The 21,981-nt window shown below is 41.9% G+C and overlaps 1 long non-coding RNA gene across 1 annotated transcript in view; it reads right to left on the bottom strand.

The window, feature by feature from the left end:
* The window catches only part of LOC135506562 (uncharacterized), a 30,985-nt gene extending 12,042 nt beyond the window's left edge, over window positions 1-18,943 (bottom strand). The window contains exon 1 of the long non-coding RNA XR_010450544.1: window positions 18,361-18,943. This is a non-coding gene — a long non-coding RNA (uncharacterized LOC135506562). The remainder of the gene's footprint in view (window positions 1-18,360) is intronic.
* Between the last annotated feature and the right edge of the window lie 3,038 nt (window positions 18,944-21,981).

Below are 21,981 nucleotides of genomic sequence, written 5' to 3'. Positions count from 1 at the left end.
TTTATCAGCCTGTTTCAGTTTATCAGCCTGTTGCTGTTTATCAGCCTGTTGCTGTTTATCAGCCTGTTTCAGTTTATCAGCCTGTTGCTGTTTCGGTTTATCAGCCTGTTTCGGTTTATCAGCCTGTTTCAGTTTATCAGCCTGGTTCAGTTTATCAGCCTGTTGCTGTTTCTGTTTATCAGCCTGGTTCAGTTTATCAGCCTGTTTCAGTTTATCAGCCTGTTTCGGTTTATCAGCCTGTTGCTGTTTCAGTTTATCAGCCTGTTGCTGTTTCGGTTTATCAGCCTGTTGCTGTTTCAGTTTATCAGCCTGTTTCAGTTTATCAGCCTGTTTCAGTTTATCAGCCTGTTTCAGTTTATCAGCCTGTTTCAGTTTATCAGCCTGGTTCAGTTTATCAGCCTGGTTCAGTTTATCAGCCTGTTTCAGTTTATCAGCCTGTTTCAGTTTATCAGCCTGTTGCTGTTTATCAGCCTGGTTCAGTTTATCAGCCTGTTTCAGTTTATCAGCCTGTTTCGGTTTATCAGCCTGTTGCTGTTTATCAGCCTGGTTCAGTTTATCAGCCTGTTTCAGTTTATCAGCCTGTTTCGGTTTATCAGCCTGTTGCTGTTTCAGTTTATCAGCCTGTTTCAGTTTATCAGCCTGTTTCAGTTTATCAGCCTGGTTCAGTTTATCAGCCTGTTTCAGTTTATCAGCCTGTTTCAGTTTATCAGCCTGGTTCAGTTTATCAGCCTGTTTCAGTTTATCAGCCTGTTTCGGTTTATCAGCCTGTTGCTGTTTCAGTTTATCAGCCTGTTGCTGTTTCAGTTTATCAGCCTGTTTCAGTTTATCAGCCTGTTTCAGTTTATCAGCCTGGTTCAGTTTATCAGCCTGTTTCAGTTTATCAGCCTGTTTCGGTTTATCAGCCTGTTGCTGTTTCAGTTTATCAGCCTGTTGCTGTTTCAGTTTATCAGCCTGTTTCAGTTTATCAGCCTGTTTCAGTTTATCAGCCTGTTTCTGTTTATCAGCCTGTTTCAGTTTATCAGCCTGTTTCGGTTTATCAGCCTGTTTCGGTTTATCAGCCTGGTTCAGTTTATCAGCCTGTTTCGGTTTATCAGCCTGGTTCAGTTTATCAGCCTGTTTCAGTTTATCAGCCTGTTGCTGGTTCAGTTTATCAGCCTGTTTCAGTTTATCAGCCTGTTTCAGTTTATCAGCCTGTTTCAGTTTATCAGCCTGGTTCAGTTTATCAGCCTGGTTCAGTTTATCAGCCTGTTTCAGTTTATCAGCCTGTTTCAGTTTATCAGCCTGTTTCAGTTTATCAGCCTGTTGCTGTTTATCAGCCTGGTTCAGTTTATCAGCCTGTTTCAGTTTATCAGCCTGTTTCGGTTTATCAGCCTGTTGCTGTTTATCAGCCTGGTTCAGTTTATCAGCCTGTTGCTGTTTATCAGCCTGGTTCAGTTTATCAGCCTGTTGCTGTTTATCAGCCTGGTTCAGTTTATCAGCCTGTTTCGGTTTATCAGCCTGTTTCAGTTTATCAGCCTGTTTCAGTTTATCAGCCTGTTGCTGTTTATCAGCCTGTTTCAGTTTATCAGCCTGTTTCAGTTTATCAGCCTGTTTCGGTTTATCAGCCTGTTGCTGTTTCAGTTTATCAGCCTGTTTCAGTTTATCAGCCTGTTTCAGTTTATCAGCCTGGTTCAGTTTATCAGCCTGTTTCAGTTTATCAGCCTGTTTCGGTTTATCAGCCTGTTGCTGTTTCAGTTTATCAGCCTGTTGCTGTTTCAGTTTATCAGCCTGTTTCAGTTTATCAGCCTGTTTCAGTTTATCAGCCTGGTTCAGTTTATCAGCCTGTTTCAGTTTATCAGCCTGTTTCGGTTTATCAGCCTGTTGCTGTTTCAGTTTATCAGCCTGTTGCTGTTTCAGTTTATCAGCCTGTTTCAGTTTATCAGCCTGTTTCAGTTTATCAGCCTGTTTCTGTTTATCAGCCTGTTTCAGTTTATCAGCCTGTTTCGGTTTATCAGCCTGTTTCGGTTTATCAGCCTGGTTCAGTTTATCAGCCTGTTTCGGTTTATCAGCCTGGTTCAGTTTATCAGCCTGTTTCAGTTTATCAGCCTGTTGCTGGTTCAGTTTATCAGCCTGTTTCAGTTTATCAGCCTGTTTCAGTTTATCAGCCTGTTTCAGTTTATCAGCCTGGTTCAGTTTATCAGCCTGTTGCTGTTTATCAGCCTGTTTCTGTTTCAGTTTATCAGCCTGTTGCTGTTTCGGTTTATCAGCCTGTTTCGGTTTATCAGCCTGTTTCAGTTTATCAGCCTGTTTCAGTTTATCAGCCTGTTTCAGTTTATCAGCCTGGTTCAGTTTATCAGCCTGGTTCAGTTTATCAGCCTGTTTCAGTTTATCAGCCTGTTTCGGTTTATCAGCCTGTTGCTGTTTCAGTTTATCAGCCTGTTTCAGTTTATCAGCCTGTTTCAGTTTATCAGCCTGTTTCAGTTTATCAGCCTGTTTCAGTTTATCAGCCTGTTTCGGTTTATCAGCCTGTTTCGGTTTATCAGCCTGTTTCAGTTTATCAGCCTGTTTCAGTTTATCAGCCTGTTTCAGTTTATCAGCCTGTTTCAGTTTATCAGCCTGGTTCAGTTTATCAGCCTGGTTCAGTTTATCAGCCTGTTTCAGTTTATCAGCCTGTTTCAGTTTATCAGCCTGTTTCAGTTTATCAGCCTGTTTCAGTTTATCAGCCTGTTTCGGTTTATCAGCCTGTTTCGGTTTATCAGCCTGTTTCAGTTTATCAGCCTGTTTCAGTTTATCAGCCTGTTTCAGTTTATCAGCCTGTTTCAGTTTATCAGCCTGTTTCAGTTTATCAGCCTGTTTCAGTTTATCAGCCTGTTGCTGTTTATCAGCCTGTTTCAGTTTATCAGCCTGTTTCAGTTTATCAGCCTGTTTCAGTTTATCAGCCTGTTTCAGTTTATCAGCCTGTTGCTGTTTATCAGCCTGGTTCAGTTTATCAGCCTGTTTCAGTTTATCAGCCTGTTTCAGTTTATCAGCCTGTTTCAGTTTATCAGCCTGTTTCAGTTTATCAGCCTGTTGCTGTTTATCAGCCTGGTTCAGTTTATCAGCCTGTTGCTGTTTATCAGCCTGGTTCAGTTTATCAGCCTGTTTCGGTTTATCAGCCTGTTGCTGTTTCAGTTTATCAGCCTGTTTCAGTTTATCAGCCTGTTTCAGTTTATCAGCCTGTTTTGGTTTATCAGCCTGTTTCGGTTTATCAGCCTGTTGCTGTTTCGGTTTATCAGCCTGTTGCTGTTTCAGTTTATCAGCCTGTTTCAGTTTATCAGCCTGTTGCTGTTTCAGTTTATCAGCCTGTTTCGGTTTATCAGCCTGTTGCTGTTTCAGTTTATCAGCCTGTTTCAGTTTATCAGCCTGTTTCAGTTTATCAGCCTGTTTTGGTTTATCAGCCTGTTTCGGTTTATCAGCCTGTTGCTGTTTCGGTTTATCAGCCTGTTGCTGTTTCAGTTTATCAGCCTGTTTCAGTTTATCAGCCTGTTGCTGTTTCAGTTTATCAGCCTGTTTCAGTTTATCAGCCTGTTTCAGTTTATCAGCCTGTTGCTGTTTCGGTTTATCAGCCTGTTGCTGTTTCAGTTTATCAGCCTGTTTCGGTTTATCAGCCTGTTGCTGTTTCAGTTTATCAGCCTGTTTCGGTTTATCAGCCTGTTGCTGTTTCGGTTTATCAGCCTGTTGCTGTTTCAGTTTATCAGCCTGTTTCAGTTTATCAGCCTGTTGCTGTTTCGGTTTATCAGCCTGTTTGCTGTTTCAGTTTATCAGCCTGTTTCAGTTTATCAGCCTGTTTCAGTTTATCAGCCTGTTTCAGTTTATCAGCCTGGTTCAGTTTATCAGCCTGGTTCAGTTTATCAGCCTGTTTCAGTTTATCAGCCAGTTGCTGTTTATCAGCCTGGTTCAGTTTATCAGCCTGTTGCTGTTTATCAGCCTGGTTCAGTTTATCAGCCTGTTGCTGTTTATCAGCCTGGTTCAGTTTATCAGCCTGTTTCCGTTTATCAGCCTGTTTCAGTTTATCAGCCTGTTTCAGTTTATCAGCCTGTTGCTGTTTCAGTTTATCAGCCTGTTGCTGTTTCAGTTTATCAGCCTGTTTCAGTTTATCAGCCTGTTTCAGTTTATCAGCCTGTTGCTGTTTCAGTTTATCAGCCTGTTGCTGTTTATCAGCCTGTTTCAGTTTATCAGCCTGTTTCAGTTTATCAGCCTGTTTCGGTTTATCAGACTGTTGCTGTTTCAGTTTATCAGCCTGTTTCAGTTTATCAGCCTGTTTCAGTTTATCAGCCTGGTTCAGTTTATCAGCCTGTTTCAGTTTATCAGCCTGTTTCGGTTTATCAGCCTGTTGCTGTTTCAGTTTATCAGCCTGTTGCTGTTTCAGTTTATCAGCCTGTTTCAGTTTATCAGCCTGTTTCAGTTTATCAGCCTGGTTCAGTTTATCAGCCTGTTTCAGTTTATCAGCCTGTTTCAGTTTATCAGCCTGTTTCTGTTTATCAGCCTGGTTCAGTTTATCAGCCTGTTTCAGTTTATCAGCCTGTTTCAGTTTATCAGCCTGTTGCTGTTTATCAGCCTGTTTCTGTTTCAGTTTATCAGCCTGTTGCTGTTTCAGTTTATCAGCCTGTTGCTGTTTCAGTTTATCAGCCTGTTTCAGTTTATCAGCCTGTTTCTGTTTATCAGCCTGTTTCAGTTTATCAGCCTGTTTCGGTTTATCAGCCTGTTTCGGTTTATCAGCCTGGTTCAGTTTATCAGCCTGTTTCAGTTTATCAGCCTGTTTCAGTTTATCAGCCTGTTGCTGTTTATCAGCCTGTTTCTGTTTCAGTTTATCAGCCTGTTGCTGTTTCAGTTTATCAGCCTGTTGCTGTTTCAGTTTATCAGCCTGTTTCAGTTTATCAGCCTGTTTCTGTTTATCAGCCTGTTTCAGTTTATCAGCCTGTTTCGGTTTATCAGCCTGTTTCGGTTTATCAGCCTGTTTCGGTTTATCAGCCTGTTTCAGTTTATCAGCCTGTTTCAGTTTATCAGCCTGTTGCTGTTTATCAGCCTGTTTCTGTTTCAGTTTATCAGCCTGTTGCTGTTTCAGTTGTCAGCCTGTTTCAGTTTATCAGCCTGTTTCAGTTTATCAGCCTGTTTCAGTTTATCAGCCTGTTTCAGTTTATCAGCCTGTTGCTGTTTATCAGCCTGTTGCTGTTTATCAGCCTGTTTCAGTTTATCAGCCTGTTGCTGTTTCGGTTTATCAGCCTGTTTCAGTTTATCAGCCTGTTTCAGTTTATCAGCCTGTTTCAGTTTATCAGCCTGTTTCAGTTTATCAGCCTGTTTCAGTTTATCAGCCTGTTTCAGTTTATCAGCCTGTTGCTGTTTATCAGCCTGTTGCTGTTTATCAGCCTGTTTCAGTTTATCAGCCTGTTGCTGTTTCGGTTTATCAGCCTGTTTCAGTTTATCAGCCTGTTTCAGTTTATCAGCCTGTTTCGGTTTATCAGCCTGTTTCAGTTTATCAGCCTGTTTCAGTTGTCAGCCTGTTTCAGTTTATCAGCCTGTTTCAGTTTATCAGCCTGTTGCTGTTTCAGTTTATCAGCCTGTTTCTGTTTCAGTTTATCAGCCTGTTGCTGTTTCAGTTTATCAGCCTGTTTCAGTTTATCAGCCTGTTTCAGTTTATCAGCCTGTTGCTGTTTCAGTTTATCAGCCTGTTGCTGTTTCAGTTTATCAGCCTGTTGCTGTTTCGGTTTATCAGCCTGTTGCTGTTTCGGTTTATCAGCCTGTTTCGGTTTATCAGCCTGTTTCAGTTTATCAGCCTGTTTCGGTTTATCAGCCTGTTTCAGTTTATCAGCCTGTTTCAGTTTATCAGCCTGTTGCTGTTTATCAGCCTGTTTCAGTTTATCAGCCTGTTTCGGTTTATCAGCCTGTTTCGGTTTATCAGCCTGTTTCAGTTTATCAGCCTGTTTCGGTTTATCAGCCTGTTTCGGTTTATCAGCCTGTTGCTGTTTCAGTTTATCAGCCTGTTTCAGTTTATCAGCCTGTTTCAGTTTATCAGCCTGTTTCAGTTTATCAGCCTGTTGCTGTTTCGGTTTATCAGCCTGTTTCAGTTTATCAGCCTGTTTCAGTTTATCAGCCTGTTTCAGTTTATCAGCCTGTTTCGGTTTATCAGCCTGTTTCGGTTTATCAGCCTGTTTCGGTTTATCAGCCTGTTTCAGTTTATCAGCCTGTTTCGGTTTATCAGCCTGTTTCAGTTTATCAGCCTGTTTCAGTTTATCAGCCTGTTGCTGTTTCGGTTTATCAGCCTGTTGCTGTTTCAGTTTATCAGCCTGTTTCAGTTTATCAGCCTGTTTCAGTTTATCAGCCTGTTTCAGTTTATCAGCCTGTTTCGGTTTATCAGCCTGTTGCTGTTTCGGTTTATCAGCCTGTTTCAGTTTATCAGCCTGTTTCAGTTTATCAGCCTGTTGCTGTTTCAGTTTATCAGCCTGTTTCAGTTTATCAGCCTGTTTCAGTTTATCAGCCTGTTTCAGTTTATCAGCCTGTTTCGGTTTATCAGCCTGTTTCAGTTTATCAGCCTGTTGCTGTTTCGGTTTATCAGCCTGTTGCTGTTTCGGTTTATCAGCCTGTTTCGGTTTATCAACCTGTTGCTGTTTCGGTTTATCAGCCTGTTGCTGTTTCAGTTTATCAGCCTGTTTCAGTTTATCAGCCTGTTGCTGTTTCAGTTTATCAGCCTGTTTCAGTTTATCAGCCTGTGCTGTTTCGGTTTATCAGCCTGTGCTGTTTCGGTTTATCAGCCTGTTGCTGTTTCGGTTTATCAGCCTGTTTCAGTTTATCAGCCTGTTTCAGTTTATCAGCCCGTTTCAGTTTATCAGCCTGTTGCTGTTTCAGTTTATCAGCCTGTTTCGGTTTATCAGCCTGTTTCAGTTTATCAGCCTGTTTCAGTTTATCAGCCTGTTTCGGTTTATCAGCCTGTTTCAGTTTATCAGCCTGTTTCAGTTTATCAGCCTGTTTCAGTTTATCAGCCTGTTTCGGTTTATCAGCCTGTTTCGGTTTATCAGCCTGTTTCAGTTTATCAGCCTGTTTCGGTTTATCAGCCTGTTTCAGTTTATCAGCCTGTTGCTGTTTCGGTTTATCAGCCTGTTGCTGTTTCAGTTTATCAGCCTGTTGCTGTTTCAGTTTATCAGCCTGTTTCAGTTTATCAGCCTGTTTCAGTTTATCAGCCTGTTTCAGTTTATCAGCCTGTTGCTGTTTCAGTTTATCAGCCTGTTTCAGTTTATCAGCCTGTTTCAGTTTATCAGCCTGTGCTGTTTCGGTTTATCAGCCTGTTTCAGTTTATCAGCCTGTTTCGGTTTATCAGCCTGTTTCAGTTTATCAGCCTGTTGCTGTTTCGGTTTATCAGCCTGTTGCTGTTTCAGTTTATCAGCCTGTTTCAGTTTATCAGCCTGTTTCAGTTTATCAGCCTGTTGCTGTTTCAGTTTATCAGCCTGTTTCAGTTTATCAGCCTGTTTCAGTTTATCAGCCTGTGCTGTTTCGGTTTATCAGCCTGTTTCAGTTTATCAGCCTGTTTCAGTTTATCAGCCTGTTTCAGTTTATCAGCCTGTTGCAGTTTATCAGCCTGTTTCAGTTTATCAGCCTGTTTCAGTTTATCAGCCTGTTTCAGTTTATCAGCCTGTTTCAGTTTATCAGCCTGTTGCTGTTTCGGTTTATCAGCCTGTTTCAGTTTATCAGCCTGTTTCAGTTGTCAGCCTGTTTCAGTTTATCAGCCTGTTGCTGTTTCAGTTTATCAGCCTGTTTCAGTTTATCAGCCTGTTTCAGTTGTCAGCCTGTTTCAGTTTATCAGCCTGTTGCTGTTTCAGTTTATCAGCCTGTTTCAGTTTATCAGCCTGTTGCTGTTTCGGTTTATCAGCCTGTTTCAGTTTATCAGCCTGTTTCGGTTTATCAGCCTGTTGCTGTTTCGGTTTATCAGCCTGTTTCAGTTTATCAGCCTGTTTCAGTTTATCAGCCTGTTTCGGTTTATCAGCCTGTTGCTGTTTCGGTTTATCAGCCTGTTTCAGTTTATCAGACTGTTTCAGTTTATCAGCCTGTTTCAGTTTATCAGCCTGTTTCGGTTTATCAGCCTGTTGCTGTTTCGGTTTATCAGCCTGTTTCAGTTTATCAGCCTGTTTCAGTTTATCAGCCTGTTTCAGTTTATCAGCCTGTTTCAGTTTCGGTTTATCAGCCTGTTGCTGTTTCGGTTTATCAGCCTGTTTCAGTTTATCAGCCTGTTTCAGTTTATCAGCCTGTTTCAGTTTATCAGCCTGTTTCAGTTTCGGTTTATCAGCCTGTTTCAGTTTATCAGCCTGTTTCAGTTTATCAGCCTGTTTCAGTTTATCAGCCTGTTTCGGTTTATCAGCCTGTTTCGGTTTATCAGCCTGTTTCAGTTTATCAGCCTGTTTCGGTTTATCAGCCTGTTTCAGTTTATCAGCCTGTTGCTGTTTCGGTTTATCAGCCTGTTGCTGTTTCAGTTTATCAGCCTGTTGCTGTTTCAGTTTATCAGCCTGTTTCAGTTTATCAGCCTGTTTCAGTTTATCAGCCTGTTTCAGTTTATCAGCCTGTTGCTGTTTCAGTTTATCAGCCTGTTTCAGTTTATCAGCCTGTTTCAGTTTATCAGCCTGTTTCAGTTTATCAGCCTGTGCTGTTTATCAGCCTGTTGCAGTTTCAGTTTATCAGCCTGTTTCAGTTTATCAGCCTGTTTCAGTTTATCAGCCTGTTTCAGTTTATCAGCCTGTTTCAGTTTATCAGCCTGTTTCAGTTTATCAGCCTGTTGCTGTTTCGGTTTATCAGCCTGTTTCAGTTTATCAGCCTGTTTCGGTTTATCAGCCTGTTTCAGTTTATCAGCCTGTTGCTGTTTCGGTTTATCAGCCTGTTGCTGTTTCAGTTTATCAGCCTGTTTCAGTTTATCAGCCTGTTTCAGTTTATCAGCCTGTTGCTGTTTCAGTTTATCAGCCTGTTTCAGTTTATCAGCCTGTTTCAGTTTATCAGCCTGTGCTGTTTCGGTTTATCAGCCTGTTTCAGTTTATCAGCCTGTTTCAGTTTATCAGCCTGTTTCAGTTTATCAGCCTGTTGCAGTTTATCAGCCTGTTTCAGTTTATCAGCCTGTTTCAGTTTATCAGCCTGTTTCAGTTTATCAGCCTGTTTCAGTTTATCAGCCTGTTGCTGTTTCGGTTTATCAGCCTGTTTCAGTTTATCAGCCTGTTTCAGTTGTCAGCCTGTTTCAGTTTATCAGCCTGTTGCTGTTTCAGTTTATCAGCCTGTTTCAGTTTATCAGCCTGTTTCAGTTGTCAGCCTGTTTCAGTTTATCAGCCTGTTGCTGTTTCAGTTTATCAGCCTGTTTCAGTTTATCAGCCTGTTGCTGTTTCGGTTTATCAGCCTGTTTCAGTTTATCAGCCTGTTTCGGTTTATCAGCCTGTTGCTGTTTCGGTTTATCAGCCTGTTTCAGTTTATCAGCCTGTTTCAGTTTATCAGCCTGTTTCGGTTTATCAGCCTGTTGCTGTTTCGGTTTATCAGCCTGTTTCAGTTTATCAGACTGTTTCAGTTTATCAGCCTGTTTCAGTTTATCAGCCTGTTTCGGTTTATCAGCCTGTTGCTGTTTCGGTTTATCAGCCTGTTTCAGTTTATCAGCCTGTTTCAGTTTATCAGCCTGTTTCAGTTTCGGTTTATCAGCCTGTTGCTGTTTCGGTTTATCAGCCTGTTTCAGTTTATCAGCCTGTTTCAGTTTATCAGCCTGTTTCAGTTTCGGTTTATCAGCCTGTTTCAGTTTATCAGCCTGTTTCAGTTTATCAGCCTGTTGCTGTTTCGGTTTATCAGCCTGTTTCAGTTTATCAGCCTGTTTCAGTTTATCAGCCTGTTTCAGTTTATCAGCCTGTTTCAGTTTATCAGCCTGTTGCTGTTTCAGTTTATCAGCCTGTTTCAGTTTATCAGCCTGTTTCAGTTTATCAGCCTGTTTCAGTTTATCAGCCTGTTGCTGTTTCAGTTTATCAGCCTGTTTCAGTTTATCAGCCTGTTTCAGTTGTCAGCCTGTTTCAGTTTATCAGCCTGTTTCAGTTTATCAGCCTGTTTCAGTTGTCAGCCTGTTTCAGTTTATCAGCCTGTTTCAGTTTATCAGCCTGTTTCAGTTTATCAGCCTGTTGCTGTTTCAGTTTATCAGCCTGTTTCAGTTTATCAGCCTGTTTCAGTTGTCAGCCTGTTTCAGTTTATCAGCCTGTTTCGGTTTATCAGCCTGTTGCTGTTTCAGTTTATCAGCCTGTTTCGGTTTATCAGCCTGTTTCGGTTTATCAGCCTGTTGCTGTTTCAGTTTATCAGCCTGTTTCAGTTTATCAGCCTGTTTCAGTTTATCAGCCTGTTTCAGTTTATCAGCCTGTTTCAGTTTATCAGCCTGTTTCAGTTTATCAGCCTGTTTCAGTTTATCAGCCTGTTGCTGTTTCAGTTTATCAGCCTGTTTCAGTTTATCAGCCTGTTTCAGTTGTCAGCCTGTTTCAGTTTATCAGCCTGTTTCAGTTTATCAGCCTGTTTCAGTTGTCAGCCTGTTTCAGTTTATCAGCCTGTTTCAGTTTATCAGCCTGTTTCAGTTTATCAGCCTGTTGCTGTTTCAGTTTATCAGCCTGTTTCAGTTTATCAGCCTGTTTCAGTTGTCAGCCTGTTTCAGTTTATCAGCCTGTTTCGGTTTATCAGCCTGTTGCTGTTTCAGTTTATCAGCCTGTTTCGGTTTATCAGCCTGTTTCGGTTTATCAGCCTGTTGCTGTTTCAGTTTATCAGCCTGTTTCAGTTTATCAGCCTGTTTCAGTTTATCAGCCTGTTTCAGTTTATCAGCCTGTTTCAGTTTATCAGCCTGTTTCAGTTTATCAGCCTGTTTCAGTTTATCAGCCTGTTGCTGTTTCAGTTTATCAGCCTGTTTCAGTTTATCAGCCTGTTTCAGTTGTCAGCCTGTTTCAGTTTATCAGCCTGTTTCAGTTTATCAGCCTGTTTCAGTTTATCAGCCTGTTTCAGTTGTCAGCCTGTTTCAGTTTATCAGCCTGTTTCAGTTTATCAGCCTGTTTCAGTTTATCAGCCTGTTGCTGTTTCAGTTTATCAGCCTGTTTCAGTTTATCAGCCTGTTTCAGTTTATCAGCCTGTTTCGGTTTATCAGCCTGTTGCTGTTTCAGTTTATCAGCCTGTTTCAGTTTATCAGCCTGTTTCAGTTTATCAGCCTGGTTCAGTTTATCAGCCTGGTTCAGTTTATCAGCCTGTTTCAGTTTATCAGCCTGTTTCGGTTTATCAGCCTGTTGCTGTTTCGGTTTATCAGCCTGTTTCAGTTTATCAGCCTGTTTCGGTTTATCAGCCTGTTTCAGTTTATCAGCCTGTTTCAGTTTATCAGCCTGTTTCAGTTGTCAGCCTGTTTCAGTTTATCAGCCTGTTTCAGTTTATCAGCCTGTTTCAGTTTATCAGCCTGTTGCTGTTTCAGTTTATCAGCCTGTTTCAGTTTATCAGCCTGTTTCAGTTTATCAGCCTGTTTCGGTTTATCAGCCTGTTGCTGTTTCAGTTTATCAGCCTGTTTCAGTTTATCAGCCTGTTTCAGTTTATCAGCCTGGTTCAGTTTATCAGCCTGTTTCAGTTTATCAGCCTGTTTCGGTTTATCAGCCTGTTGCTGTTTCGGTTTATCAGCCTGTTTCAGTTTATCAGCCTGTTTCGGTTTATCAGCCTGTTTCAGTTTATCAGCCTGTTTCAGTTTATCAGCCTGTTTCAGTTTATCAGCCTGGTTCAGTTTATCAGCCTGTTTCAGTTTATCAGCCTGTTTCGGTTTATCAGCCTGTTGCTGTTTCGGTTTATCAGCCTGTTTCGGTTTATCAGCCTGTTTCGGTTTATCAGCTTGTTTCAGTTTATCAGCCTGTTTCAGTTTATCAGCCTGTTTCAGTTTATCAGCCTGTTTCGGGTTTATCAGCCTGTTGCTGTTTATCAGCCTGGTTCAGTTTATCAGCCTGTTGCTGTTTATCAGCCTGGTTCAGTTTATCAGCCTGTTTCGGTTTATCAGCCTGTTTCGGTTTATCAGCCTGTTTCAGTTTATCAGCCTGTTTCGGTTTATCAGCCTGTTTCGGTTTATCAGCCTGTTGCTGTTTCAGTTTATCAGCCTGTTTCAGTTTATCAGCCTGTTTCAGTTTATCAGCCTGTTTCAGTTTATCAGCCTGTTGCTGTTTCGGTTTATCAGCCTGTTTCAGTTTATCAGCCTGTTTCAGTTTATCAGCCTGTTTCAGTTTATCAGCCTGTTTCGGTTTATCAGCCTGTTTCGGTTTATCAGCCTGTTTCGGTTTATCAGCCTGTTTCAGTTTATCAGCCTGTTTCGGTTTATCAGCCTGTTTCAGTTTATCAGCCTGTTTCAGTTTATCAGCCTGTTGCTGTTTCGGTTTATCAGCCTGTTGCTGTTTCAGTTTATCAGCCTGTTTCAGTTTATCAGCCTGTTTCAGTTTATCAGCCTGTTTCGGTTTATCAGCCTGTTGCTGTTTCGGTTTATCAGCCTGTTTCAGTTTATCAGCCTGTTTCAGTTTATCAGCCTGTTGCTGTTTCAGTTTATCAGCCTGTTTCAGTTTATCAGCCTGTTTCAGTTTATCAGCCTGTTTCAGTTTATCAGCCTGTTTCGGTTTATCAGCCTGTTTCAGTTTATCAGCCTGTTGCTGTTTCGGTTTATCAGCCTGTTGCTGTTTCGGTTTATCAGCCTGTTTCGGTTTATCAACCTGTTGCTGTTTCGGTTTATCAGCCTGTTGCTGTTTCAGTTTATCAGCCTGTTTCAGTTTATCAGCCTGTTGCTGTTTCAGTTTATCAGCCTGTTTCAGTTTATCAGCCTGTGCTGTTTCGGTTTATCAGCCTGTGCTGTTTCGGTTTATCAGCCTGTTGCTGTTTCGGTTTATCAGCCTGTTTCAGTTTATCAGCCTGTTTCAGTTTATCAGCCCGTTTCAGTTTATCAGCCTGTTGCTGTTTCAGTTTATCAGCCTGTTTCGGTTTATCAGCCTGTTTCAGTTTATCAGCCTGTTTCAGTTTATCAGCCTGTTTCGGTTTATCAGCCTGTTTCAGTTTATCAGCCTGTTTCAGTTTATCAGCCTGTTTCGGTTTATCAGCCTGTTTCGGTTTATCAGCCTGTTTCAGTTTATCAGCCTGTTTCGGTTTATCAGCCTGTTTCAGTTTATCAGCCTGTTGCTGTTTCGGTTTATCAGCCTGTTGCTGTTTCAGTTTATCAGCCTGTTGCTGTTTCAGTTTATCAGCCTGTTTCAGTTTATCAGCCTGTTTCAGTTTATCAGCCTGTTTCAGTTTATCAGCCTGTTGCTGTTTCAGTTTATCAGCCTGTTTCAGTTTATCAGCCTGTTTCAGTTTATCAGCCTGTGCTGTTTCGGTTTATCAGCCTGTTTCAGTTTATCAGCCTGTTTCGGTTTATCAGCCTGTTTCAGTTTATCAGCCTGTTGCTGTTTCGGTTTATCAGCCTGTTGCTGTTTCAGTTTATCAGCCTGTTTCAGTTTATCAGCCTGTTTCAGTTTATCAGCCTGTTGCTGTTTCAGTTTATCAGCCTGTTTCAGTTTATCAGCCTGTTTCAGTTTATCAGCCTGTGCTGTTTCGGTTTATCAGCCTGTTTCAGTTTATCAGCCTGTTTCAGTTTATCAGCCTGTTTCAGTTTATCAGCCTGTTGCAGTTTATCAGCCTGTTTCAGTTTATCAGCCTGTTTCAGTTTATCAGCCTGTTTCAGTTTATCAGCCTGTTTCAGTTTATCAGCCTGTTGCTGTTTCGGTTTATCAGCCTGTTTCAGTTTATCAGCCTGTTTCAGTTGTCAGCCTGTTTCAGTTTATCAGCCTGTTGCTGTTTCAGTTTATCAGCCTGTTTCAGTTTATCAGCCTGTTTCAGTTGTCAGCCTGTTTCAGTTTATCAGCCTGTTGCTGTTTCAGTTTATCAGCCTGTTTCAGTTTATCAGCCTGTTGCTGTTTCGGTTTATCAGCCTGTTTCAGTTTATCAGCCTGTTTCGGTTTATCAGCCTGTTGCTGTTTCGGTTTATCAGCCTGTTTCAGTTTATCAGCCTGTTTCAGTTTATCAGCCTGTTTCGGTTTATCAGCCTGTTGCTGTTTCGGTTTATCAGCCTGTTTCAGTTTATCAGACTGTTTCAGTTTATCAGCCTGTTTCAGTTTATCAGCCTGTTTCGGTTTATCAGCCTGTTGCTGTTTCGGTTTATCAGCCTGTTTCAGTTTATCAGCCTGTTTCAGTTTATCAGCCTGTTTCAGTTTATCAGCCTGTTTCAGTTTCGGTTTATCAGCCTGTTGCTGTTTCGGTTTATCAGCCTGTTTCAGTTTATCAGCCTGTTTCAGTTTATCAGCCTGTTTCAGTTTCGGTTTATCAGCCTGTTTCAGTTTATCAGCCTGTTTCAGTTTATCAGCCTGTTGCTGTTTCGGTTTATCAGCCTGTTTCAGTTTATCAGCCTGTTTCAGTTTATCAGCCTGTTTCAGTTTATCAGCCTGTTTCAGTTTATCAGCCTGTTGCTGTTTCAGTTTATCAGCCTGTTTCAGTTTATCAGCCTGTTTCAGTTTATCAGCCTGTTTCAGTTTATCAGCCTGTTTCAGTTTATCAGCCTGTTGCTGTTTCAGTTTATCAGCCTGTTTCAGTTTATCAGCCTGTTTCAGTTGTCAGCCTGTTTCAGTTTATCAGCCTGTTTCAGTTTATCAGCCTGTTTCAGTTGTCAGCCTGTTTCAGTTTATCAGCCTGTTTCAGTTTATCAGCCTGTTTCAGTTTATCAGCCTGTTGCTGTTTCAGTTTATCAGCCTGTTTCAGTTTATCAGCCTGTTTCAGTTGTCAGCCTGTTTCAGTTTATCAGCCTGTTTCGGTTTATCAGCCTGTTGCTGTTTCAGTTTATCAGCCTGTTTCGGTTTATCAGCCTGTTTCGGTTTATCAGCCTGTTGCTGTTTCAGTTTATCAGCCTGTTTCAGTTTATCAGCCTGTTTCAGTTTATCAGCCTGTTTCAGTTTATCAGCCTGTTTCAGTTTATCAGCCTGTTTCAGTTTATCAGCCTGTTTCAGTTTATCAGCCTGTTTCGGTTTATCAGCCTGTTGCTGTTTCAGTTTATCAGCCTGTTTCAGTTTATCAGCCTGTTTCAGTTTATCAGCCTGGTTCAGTTTATCAGCCTGTTTCAGTTTATCAGCCTGTTTCGGTTTATCAGCCTGTTGCTGTTTCGGTTTATCAGCCTGTTTCAGTTTATCAGCCTGTTTCGGTTTATCAGCCTGTTTCAGTTTATCAGCCTGTTTCAGTTTATCAGCCTGTTTCAGTTGTCAGCCTGTTTCAGTTTATCAGCCTGTTTCAGTTTATCAGCCTGTTTCAGTTTATCAGCCTGTTGCTGTTTCAGTTTATCAGCCTGTTTCAGTTTATCAGCCTGTTTCAGTTTATCAGCCTGTTTCGGTTTATCAGCCTGTTGCTGTTTCAGTTTATCAGCCTGTTTCAGTTTATCAGCCTGTTTCAGTTTATCAGCCTGGTTCAGTTTATCAGCCTGTTTCAGTTTATCAGCCTGTTTCGGTTTATCAGCCTGTTGCTGTTTCGGTTTATCAGCCTGTTTCAGTTTATCAGCCTGTTTCGGTTTATCAGCCTGTTTCAGTTTATCAGCCTGTTTCAGTTTATCAGCCTGTTTCAGTTTATCAGCCTGTTTCAGTTTATCAGCCTGTTTCAGTTTATCAGCCTGTTTCAGTTTATCAGCCTGTTTCAGTTTATCAGCCTGGTTCAGTTTATCAGCCTGTTTCAGTTTATCAGCCTGTTTCGGTTTATCAGCCTGTTGCTGTTTCGGTTTATCAGCCTGTTTCGGTTTATCAGCCTGTTTCGGTTTATCAGCCTGTTTCAGTTTATCAGCCTGTTTCAGTTTATCAGCCTGTTTCAGTTTATCAGCCTGTTTCAGTTTATCAGCCTGTTTCAGTTTATCAGCCTGGTTCAGTTTATCAGCCTGGTTCAGTTTATCAGCCTGTTGCTGTTTATCAGCCTGTTGCTGTTTCAGTTTATCAGCCTGTTTCAGTTTATCAGCCTGTTTCAGTTTATCAGCCTGTTGCTGTTTCAGTTTATCAGCCTGTTTCAGTTTATCAGCCTGTTTCAGTTGTCAGCCTGTTTCAGTTTATCAGCCTGTTTCAGTTGTCAGCCTGTTTCAGTTTATCAGCCTGTTTCAGTTGTCAGCCTGTTTCAGTTTATCAGCCTGTTTCAGTTTATCAGCCTGTTTCAGTTGTCAGCCTGTTTCAGTTTATCAGCCTGTTTCAGTTTATCAGCCTGTTTCAGTTTATCAGCCTGTTTCAGTTTATCAGCCTGTTTCTGTTTATCAGCCTGTTTCGGTTTATCAGCCTGTTTCAGTTTATCAGCCTGTTTCAGTTTATCAGCCTGTTTCAGTCTACCTGCCTGTTGTTAATATATCAGCCAGGTTCAGTCTACCTGACCATAAACCTCTTAGCTCCTTTGTATCCTTCCTTCCACATCCTGCCTCACCTGCAGGGAACCTCTGTAGGGTAATTGTACCTGCCCGGTAGACCACCTGTATTCCCCTATTAGGATATAGCTACTATAGTGTAGGCTATAAGCCCATTGACCTTTGAAGATAACCAGCGGTCTCTTTCTCTAATAAACCACCGTTTTAATGATGACTTTAAACCTCCCGCTGCCATAAAGCGCCTTTCTACCGCCTGTTCCGAGGACAGACCGGCAGGAAGAGATAAAAACTCACCGATGCCTTTATGACCGAGTGAACCCCGCCACCCCACCCCCATACCCCTCCCCGGATTATTCTCCTTTCCAGGCGCTCCGTGTTAATCAGGCTCGCGCATTAGCATTCCGTTATACACCGTGATTAACAATATCGCAGCGCGCGGGAACTCCGCCGACCAGACAATAGACCAGTGGACCTGCGGCTGAGCCCCGGTCTCTCTCACTCACCCCCACCCAGTCATAAAGGCCCTGTAAAGTATCGGGCCGCAGAGTGTTCTGGTGAATTAACGCGCTTCAGCCAAATCTCGACTCATTACTGCAGTGACTGCACGCACTAAATCACCCGAGGTCGTAAACCCGTGGCGGTATCGCGCGCTGCAGCTGTGTTTCCATCACTCGGCCCTAATTCTATAGGCCTACACTCCAATTATTGTTGTGTTATGTAAACTTTAGATTTAAATCCATCCAATCAGAAGACCAGATGATGTTGTATAGGCTCGTCGATGATCAACACGTTACCGTCTGAGTTGAAGATTAAAGGCTGCATATGGCTTTAGTCACATGCATTTTATCACGGCCTGTTTCAAGGTCGACCAACTCCAATGTTTCACCACTGAGCTTTATGTGTCGTTATAGCAGCATGGGAATATTCAGTAGGTGGATGGTGTTCTGCAGTAGCCTATGGGCTAGATAGAATAGCCTAAATATGGGGAACAGGGGTCTTCCTCAAAGCAGTGTAATTAATATAGTTCTAGACCTATACATGGTCTATAACCCAAGTCTAGTTGGATAGACTTCTAGAAAAGTGGTGTATTGTGATCCTACTATATTTTAGTAATATAGTTCTATAGTGGAGTGTAATATAGTTCTATAGTGTGATGTAATATAGTTCTACAGTGTGATGTAATATAGTTCTATAGTGTGATGTAATATAGTTCTACAGTGTGATGTAATATAGTTCTATAGTGGAATGTAATATAGTTATACAGTGTGATGTAATATAGTGTGATGTAATATAGGTCTATAGTGTAATATAGTTCTACAGTGTGATGTAATATAGTTCTATAGTGGAATGTAATATAGTTCTATAGTGTAATATAGTTCTATAGTGAAATATAGTTCTATAGTGAAATATAGTTCTATAGCAGAGTGTAATATAGTTATATAGTGTGATGTAATATAGAGTGTAATATAGTTATATAGTGTGATGTAATATAGTTCTATAGTGTAATATAGTTCTATAGTGTAATATAGTTCTATAGTGGAGTGTAATATAGGTTTATAGTGGAATGTAATATAGTTCTATAGTGTAATATAGTTCTATAGTGGAGTGTAATATAGTTCTATAGTGGAGTGTAATATAGTTCTATAGTGGAGTGTAATATAGTTCTATAGTGGAGTGTAATATAGTTCTATAGTGGAGTGTAATATAGGTTTATAGTGGAATGTAATATAGTTCTATAGTGTAATATAGTTCTATAGTGGAGTGTAATATAGGTCTATAGTGGAATGTAATATAGTTCTATAGTGTAATATAGTTCTATAGTGTAATATAGTTCTATAGCAGAGTGTAATATAGTTATATAGTGGAATGTAATATAGTGTGATGTAATATAGGTCTATAGTGTAATATAGTTCTTTAGTGGAGTGTAATATAATATCTTTGTGTTGTCCTACCTGGTCTCACTGCAGAAACTGATCCTAGAACAGTTACTAGCAGCAGCAGGTACAGTAGGCTGATGATCCTCATGGCTGGATAGGAAGGGTCTGGAGCTCCTCTCTCTACCCAGGAATCAGTCTCTCTCTCTGGGCAGGATGCGGTGGTGCTGTGGGTCCCTCTCAGGATAGGAAGGGTCTGGAGCTCCTCTCTCTACCCAGGAATCAGTCTCTCTCTCTGGGCAGGATGCTGTGGTGCTGTGGGTCCCTCTCAGGATAGGAAGGGTCTGGAGCTCCTCTCTCTACCCAGGAATCAGTCTCTCTCTTTGGGCAGGATGCGGTGGTGCTGTGGGTCCCTCTCAGGATAGGAAGGGTCTGGAGCTCCTCTCTCTACCCAGGAATCAGTCTCTCTCTCTGGGCAGGATGCGGTGGTGCTCTGGGTCCCTCTCAGGATCTCTTCTCAGTTAATGAATGTGTGTCTTCCGTGTGTGTCTTCAGTGTGTGTGTCCGTCGTGGGTGTTTGTCCAGAGAGTGATTGTCCCTGTGAATGAGAGCAAAGTGACAAAGCTCCCTCCACCCCTCTGCCTCTTATACTGCCATCAGCCTGCCCTGCCCCCGACTGTTCCTTCTATTGACACCACATGTAGTAGGTGATGCTGACAGGAAGCCCCCACCCCCACATGTGCCTTCAGAAAGTTTTCACACCCCTTGACTTTTTCATCATTTTGTGGTGTTAAAGCCTAGTGCTAGCCATATTAATACCTATGCAAAGTGAGGGTTCATTAGCGTGTGTGCTAACGGCCGGCTCTGCAGTTTGTGGCTGTCCATTCACATGCTATCTGCACCATTACATGTGAATGAGGATTAGAGAAACCGCAGGACACTAATGGATCTCAGACACAAGATGGCCGACAAGACTGAACAAACACCTGGAACCATCAGACCGCTCTACAAAATCAACACACCCTTAACCCTGTACCATCAATACACCCTTAACCCTGTACCATCAATAAACCCTTAACCCTGTACCATCAATAGACCCTTAACCCTGTACCATCAATACACCCTTAACCCTGTACCATCAATACACCCTTAACCCTGTACCATCAATACACCCTGTACCATCAATACACTCTTAACCCTGTACCATCAATACACCCTTAACCCTGTACCATCAATACACCCTGTACCATCAATACACCCTGTACCATCAATACACCCTGTACCATCAATACACCCTGTACCATCAATACACCCTTAACCCTGTACCATCAATACACCCTTAACCCTGTACCATCAATACACCCTTAACCCTGTACCATCAATACACCCTGTACCATCAATACACCCTTAACCCTGTACCATCAATACACCCTGTACCATCAATACACCCTTAACCCTGTACCATCAATACACCCTGTACCATCAATACACCCTGTACCATCAATACACCCTTAACCCTGTACCATCAATACACCCTGTACCATCAATACACCCTTAACCCTGTACCATCAATACACCCTTAACCCTGTACCATCAATACACCCTGTACCATCAATATACCCTGTACCATCAATAGACCCTTAACCCTGTACCATCAATACACCCTTAACCCTGTACCATCAATACACCCTGTACCATCAATACACCCTTAACCCTGTACCATCAATACACCCTGTACCATCAATACACTCTTAACCCAGTACCATCAATACACCCTTAACCCTGTACCATAAACACACCCTTAACCCTGTACCATCAATACACCCTTAACCCTTTACCATCAATACACCCTTAAACCAGTACCATCAATACACCCTTAACCCTGTACCATCAATACACCCTGTACCATCAATACACTCTTAACCCAGTACCATCAATACACCCTTAACCCTGTACCATCAATACACCCTGTACCATCAATACACTCTTAACCCTGTACCATCAATACACCCTTAACCCTGTACCATCAATACGCCCTTAACCCCGTACCATCAATACACCCTTAAACCAGTACCATCAATACACCCTTAACCCAGTACCATCAATACACCCTGTACCATCAATACACCCTTAACCCTGTACCATCAATACACCCTTAACCCCGTACCATCAATACACCCTTAACCATCAATACACCCTTAACCCTGTACCATCAATACACCCTGTACCATCAATACACTCTTAACCCCGTACCATCAATACACCCTTAACCATCAATACACCCTTAACCCTGTACCATCAATACACCCTGTACCATCAATACACTCTTAACCCTGTACCATCAATACACCCTTAACCCTGTACCATCAATACACCCTGTACCATCAATACACCCCGTACCATCAATACACCCTTAACCATCAATACACCCTTAACCCTGTACCATCAATACACCCTGTACCATCAATACACTCTTAACCCTGTACCATCAATACACCCTTAACCCTGTACCATCAATACACCCTGTACCATCAATACACCCTTAACCCCGTACCATCAATACACCCTTAACCATCAATACACCCTTAACCCTGTACCATCAATACACCCTTAACCCTTTACCATCAATACACCCTGTACCATCAATACACCCTTAACCATCAATACACCCTTAACCCTTAACCATCAATACACCCTTAACCCTGTACCATCAATACACCCTTAACCCTTTACCATCAATACACCCTTAACCCTGTACCATCAATACACCCTGTACCATCAATACACCCTTAACCCTGTACCATCAATACACCCTTAACCCTGTACCATCAATACACCCTTAACCATCAATACACCCTTAACTCCGTACCATCAATACACCCTTAACTCTGTACCATCAATACATCCTTAACCATCAATACACCCTGTACCATCAATAGACCCTTAACCCTGTACCATCAATACACCCTTAACCCCGTACCATCAATACACCCTTAACCCTGTACCATCAATACACCCTGTACCATCAATACACCCTTAACCCTGTACCATCAATACACCCTTAACCCTGTACCATCAATACACCCTTAACCCTGTACCATCAATACACCCTTAACCCTGTACCATCAATAGACCCTTAACCCCGAACCATCAATACACCCTTAACCCTATACCATCAATACACCCTGTACCATCAATACACCCTTAACCCCGTGCCATCAATACACCCTGTACCATCAATACACCCTTAACCCCGTACCATCAATACACCCTGTACCATCAATACACCCTTAACCCCGTACCATCAATACACCCTTAACTCTGTACCATCAATACACCCTTAACCATCAATACACCCTGTACCATCAATACACCCTTAACCCTGTACCATCAATACACCCTTAACCCCGTACCATCAATACACCCTTAACCCTGTACCATCAATACACCTTTAACCCAGTACCATCAATACACCCTTAACCCTGTACCATCAATACACCCTTAACCATCAATACACCCTTAACCCTGTACCATCAATACACCCTTAACCATCAATACACCCTTAACCCTGTACCATCAATACACCCTTAACCCTGTACCATCAATACACCCTGTACCATCAATACACCCTTAACCCCGTACCATCAATACACCCTTAACCATCAATACACCCTTAACCCTGTACCATCAATACACCCT

This window comes from Oncorhynchus masou, chromosome 20 (genome assembly GCF_036934945.1).
Source record: "Oncorhynchus masou masou isolate Uvic2021 chromosome 20, UVic_Omas_1.1, whole genome shotgun sequence".
NCBI classification, from domain to species: domain Eukaryota; kingdom Metazoa; phylum Chordata; class Actinopteri; order Salmoniformes; family Salmonidae; genus Oncorhynchus; species Oncorhynchus masou.
This window is presented reverse-complemented; position numbering and strand designations above follow the sequence as displayed.